We start from the raw sequence: 5,904 nt of genomic DNA on the forward strand, positions 1-5,904 counted from the left end.
GTTACTTTTTGGGGCAGAGCTTTCTTCTTCTTCTTCTTTTCACCTTGCCTGAAGCTCCCATGGTGGATTTCTCAAATTTTCTCTTCCTATGTAGATCAAGGGCATCAGCAACCACCATTGCTTCAAGATGATTCTTTATGCTTCACAGAGTATGTTCATTACCATTTCTTGTTGTAGTTAATGCCATGTAAACAACCACCAATTGGTGCAATTTGCATTGATTTTTCAACCTTGTTTGTTGTTGGAGATGTTACTCTTCTTCTTTGCTACCCCATTCTAAGAAATCTCTGCTACTTTCCACTTGCTTCTGGAGGTCACATTGATCAAGATAATTGCATATTCTTCATCCTTTCACTCTCTTGAAAACCCTAAATGAACAATCCATGGATAGCCGTGAAACCTTCAACTCAAGCTTCAAGTTCTCATCAATTTCTTGAAGATTCTTCATCATTGTAGCCTTATATTTCTGTAAAGATTCTTGAAGAAATTGCAAGGATTAAGCAATAATGGTCAAGGATTCATCGTTAAGGGCTTCTACAGAGTCAAAATTTGGGGAAACGAGTTTAATGCTTGAATCGCAGAAGCTTCAAGATTGATCCTAAGCATTAAATGCACAAGAATTGAATATCATTTTAGTACCGTTGAGCAATGGGAGTCTTCATCAAGCATTTGGGGATCATTCAAGCCTTCATCAAACAAACAAAAGGTATTTCTCATCAATTCTTAATCTCTCTCATTCGTCCAATTGTTGAGCTTCATCCAATTGATTGAGAGATTAAAATTTTTTAAAATTTTCATCAAATTTCATCCAATTATTGCTTAAATCATTCCATTCATAGAATGCATTGTTTGATTCATATTGGATTCAATAAGTGAATTAGAATCTATTGCTTGAAGTTTCAGCATAACACTCAATCCCATTGATTAAACCCCGATTGGTTGATTACATTGCTTACTCTAATCCATTAATTGCTACTGATAATTATTGATTAATGGAAAAGTAAATCATAATCCTTTGTAAAAGGGTAATTCAGTAGTGAGCCACTACGTGGTAAGATCCTTTCCCTATTCATTTTGCCCAATTTCAATCCTCTTGCATTTCATGGAAATATCTGAATGAAAATGCCAGTAATGCATATCATGCTAATTGAGTAGAGTAGCATGTTATTACCATGTTGATATTCCCATTGAGGAAAAAGGTGGATGCCAAGGGAGATAGTGGGATAGTAGAGAGGTGACTCTCCCCCACTATTAAAGATCTAAAAGGGATGCAATAAACTAACCCGAGGGGAATTTTGCACACCTCCCGATGATTTTGAGCCCATGTAGGGATTCTTTCTTGCCATTTTATCCCTCACATAGGTATAACAAGTGGAGAATTGAATATTGAAGCACTCTCAAAGACTCAAGTGCCTTGAAGATCAAAACAAGGTGAAACAAGGATTTTATAGGACTACACAGGATATATACATTTTATTATAGGTACCATCTTCATCATTGAAGTATAGTTGTAGGTACTAGAGGTTTCCCATAGGTCCTATTTAGCTCCTCATAGGGTTTCGTAGCCATTATGTACTAGCATTTTGATCTTATAGATGGAAACATTGTACTTATAGGTTAAAACAGGGTGTATGCCTAGACAGTTCAACCTCTCAAAAATTGAATTGCAAAATTTTTTGTCCTACACCTGTTATGATGTGCTATAGCTCATCTTGAAGAGGGCATCATTTCCATTTTGAATCAAAATTTTGGAAATCAGAGTTTCCTAGCTCAAGTTATAGCCAATTTTTCGACAGGTGGTACTACAGGACTGCACTACTATAGCAGGTCATAAAGGAAAGAGTAAGACCCAGGATGAATATGCTTAGTAAATCAGAGATTGAATACTAGAAAATACACCTCAAGAGAGCCCTGAAGATCCTCATATGCAAGGAGAAATTAGTGCACTTAATAATACCATGTGTGAACATGAGAATAGGCATGCTCAAAGGCATATGGAGTTATTATCTAAAGTTGAACATATGGTATTGTCTACTAATCAAACAAAGTTTTCCATTGAGAAATTGGTAGATTCCACTACCCAAATGAAGGCTTCAATTAACAAACTAGTACAATGAAATGCTCAAATAATGGCTCAATTTTCATAATGGATTCAAATGCAAATGGGAACCAAGGAAGCTAAGGAGAAAGCTCATTCAACAGTGATCCTTTAGTTCCACTTCAGCCACCTGGCCAAAATGGCCAAGGTCATGGAATCATTGGATGAAGGGGCATTCCCAATAGTCAATATGAAGTGGGTGAGACTTCACAAAGGCATGATGACTATTTGGGTAGTAGGAATGGTGTTAATTCCCAAGCTTATGGATTGAATCCTCGACCCCCTAGAGGTCCTCTACCATTGGGAAGGTTTCACACTAGTTCTCAACCACCTATTGAAAGAGTACCATCTTATTTTAGAGATTCAATGCCTACTAACCATGAGCAATCCATTTTGGGATAGCAACCCTTTCATGAAAGGGATTTGAAGGATAAAATCATTTTGGCATAGTACAATAGGCAGTCATCTTCACCATTTGATCTAGAGGAACGGATTTCAAAATTAGAATCCTATTTTTAGATATATTTCCTACCACTTTCTGGTAATGCCATTTGGGTTTACTAGTGCTCCAACTACCTTCCAGAGTCTGATGAATAAGATTTTGTAGCCTTTCCTCTTTTAGTTTGTCCTAGTCTTCTTTGATGACATTTTGATTTACAATAAGACTCTTCAGGACCACTTATCACATATAAGGAAGGTTTTTGATGTATTGAGGCATCACAGACTCTTTGCTAAGGAGAAGAAATGTTCTTTCATGCAAACTGAGGTGGAGAACTTGGGCCATATTGTCAGTGAAAAAGGGATCCATGCTGACACCAAGAAGCTGTTGTGTGTTAAAGATTGGCCAACACCTTGTACTACCACTACTTCACTTAAAGGGCTTCTTTGTCTATCCTTGTTTTATCACCGATTCATTAAGTACTATGTGGCTAATGCAACTCCTTTGACTAACAGGTTGAAGAAGGAAGCTTTCTTTTGGGATGCACTTGCAAGTAGTAGTAGCTTCAACTAGTTAAAGAGACTCCTTACTTCTACTCCTATTTTAGCATGTTGGATTTTTTGAGGGGGTTTACCATACAAGGTGATGCTAGTGGTCAAGGCATAGGGGCTGTTTTGTTACAAGAGCATGGAGTTATTGCCTTTGAAAGCCGTAAGCTTACAGATAAAGAAATGGCTACTATGAATGTCGATCACCAAGAGATGTTGGCTATTTTACATGCAAAAAATAAATGGCACCATTATTTGTATTGCAGTCAGGTTAGAGTCCAAAGTGATCATAGGATTCTAAAGTATTTTCTCACTGAGTCCAATCTGACTCCTAAGCAACCTAGGTGGGTAGCTACTCTGCAAAATTATGATATCAATATCACTCATTCAAGGGGCAAAGACAATGTAGTGACTGATTCTCTTTCTCATATGTGGGCATGTAGAGTTTCAGCTGTGAGGACTGAGCTACATAGTGACTGGATTGAAGAATTATAGGAAGCCTATCTTTTGCATGAAGAGCTCAGCCATACTTTCCAAAAACCATAGCAATGTCTCATGGAGAAAAACTCACATTATCAGCTTAAAAATGGCCAAATCTGGCTAGATGGCAAGATTGTTATTCCATGTACTTCTTCTTTTACATAGAAAATTATGGAGTAGTTGCATTCTTTGCCTTTTGTTGGACACCTTGGAATTTTTAAAATCTATGATAAGATCAACAAAAGATTTTATTGGAAAGGACTCTGTAAAGATGTTAAAGATTTTGTCATAAAGTGCATGCCTTGTCAACAGAATAAGGATAATATCCATAAGCCAGGTGGTTTGTTGTAAACATTACCTACTCTTACAGAAAAATGGACACACATTACTAGGGACTTCATTTCTGGCTTGCCTACTACCAAAAAGGGATGAAACAGGTGGTAGATAGACTCACCAAAGCAACCCATTTCATTCCAATTAGGACCCAATTTACTGCTTCACAGATGGCTAGTCAGTTTATGGAGCAAATTTTTAGATTACACGGATTACCACAAGTGATTGTTCATGAGAGAGATTCAACGTTCATGAGTACCTTTTGGCAGGTGGTATTTACATCCATGGGCACTAAGCTGGCTCCTTCTACATCCTATCATCCACAAACTGATGGATAGACAAAAAGGGTAAACAAGTGGTTGGAGACTTACCTTCACTATTTCTGTCATAATGTGTAGCATTCATGGGATTCTTGGTTGCACTTGGCTAAGTTTGCCTACAATAACTCCACTCATACTATTATAGGGGTTTCACCCTTTGAGGCTATGTATGGTTATAAGGTTCCCTTACCCACAATAATTTTCAATGAGAACATCAATCCTCGTGGGAAAGAAGAATTGGAAAGAATATAGACTCTTCTCTAGAAGTGTAAGATGAATCTTAGGAAGGCCCAAGCTCAAATAAAGATGTATGCAAATGAGAAGAGGCAACCTTTAGAGTTCCAAGAAGGAGAATTAGTTTTGCTAAGAGTGCCCAAGTCTCATTATTCTACCTAGTAAAAAGCTTGCTCACAGGTTTTATGGATCTTACAGGATTCTAAAGTGCATTGGAGACTTGGCATGTAGATTGAAACTACCCTCTCCCACTAAGATTCATAATGTATTCCATGTTAGTCAACTCAAGCCTTTCTATGGTGCTCCTATTGATATAGTTAATGAGCTATCACCTATAGATGAAGGTCTTATTCAGTACATTTGTGAGGCTATCATAGGTCAGTATGAGAAGAAGCTTCGCTCTCAATCTACCATTAAATATCTGATTAGATGGAGAGGATTACCATTTGAAGAGCTTCTTGGTGGCCCAAATCTATATTAGATGAGTTTCCCTACGTACGGGACACATTAGTGTTTGGCAAAAGCATAATTACTGTGTGGAGCTAGTTATGGTGCAGACACGGTTATGACAACAATTTGTTTTAGAGCAATTTTTATTTTATTAGATTTTCAAAATTATGTGATGTACATAGTGTCAAAGTACTCTTCAAGAGCTACCTTTTGACATGTGGCAAACTTCATTTGGACACTTCTACCAGAAGTTATGGTGGCAAATTTGATTCAGTAGGGTCTATTCTTACAGTAAGCTGTCTTCTTCATCTTGAGTCTATTTCTTCAAGACTTCAAGGCTCTAAACTCTTTTGAAGAACTCATAATCATGTATAGTTGAGGCTTACTTTCATTCCTTCATTTTAGTCCACATGTCTTCAGAGTAGTTCTCTGTTTATTCATCCTTTTCAACTTTTATAAGTTTTTTTTGTGGGCAAAAACCTTTGGGATAGGATGGATTGTAAAAAGATGGGAAGAAGATATGTCTAGTGTAGAAACAATAATAATACCTTGTCACACTGACATAGGTATAAAAGGGAGAGACATGTAATTTTTCACATCTTTTAGAACATTAATACATTATTGTCTCTTACTTCATCTCCTTGTTCACATCTTCTATGGCTTCTCTTCTTTTTTTGCATTTCTCTCTCCTTTTCTAGTCTTTCTCTCTCATCACTCTCTTTCTCTCTCTTTTGCATATCATCTTCTCTCTCCAATCCTCTCCTTGACACATATGTATAATTAATATTAGTAAATTAAGCCATTAGCAAGTGTTAGTTTTGAATAAACATAATTTAAATAGTAGTGTTAGTTTTGAATAAGAAAATTAGTTAGGTATTGCAGTGGTTAATAAAATTAGGTTTTGTTTTAAATTTTTTAAATAACATGCTTAATTAGCGATTAAGACAATTAGTATTAGTTTTAGTTAAACTAGTTCAGTTATAATGGTATTAGTTTGATGTT

The sequence above is a fragment of the Lygodium microphyllum genome, chromosome 20, assembly GCF_053477565.2.
Source record: "Lygodium microphyllum isolate KBCC chromosome 20, Lygodium_microphyllum_v1.1.10, whole genome shotgun sequence".
NCBI lineage: Eukaryota > Viridiplantae > Streptophyta > Polypodiopsida > Schizaeales > Lygodiaceae > Lygodium > Lygodium microphyllum.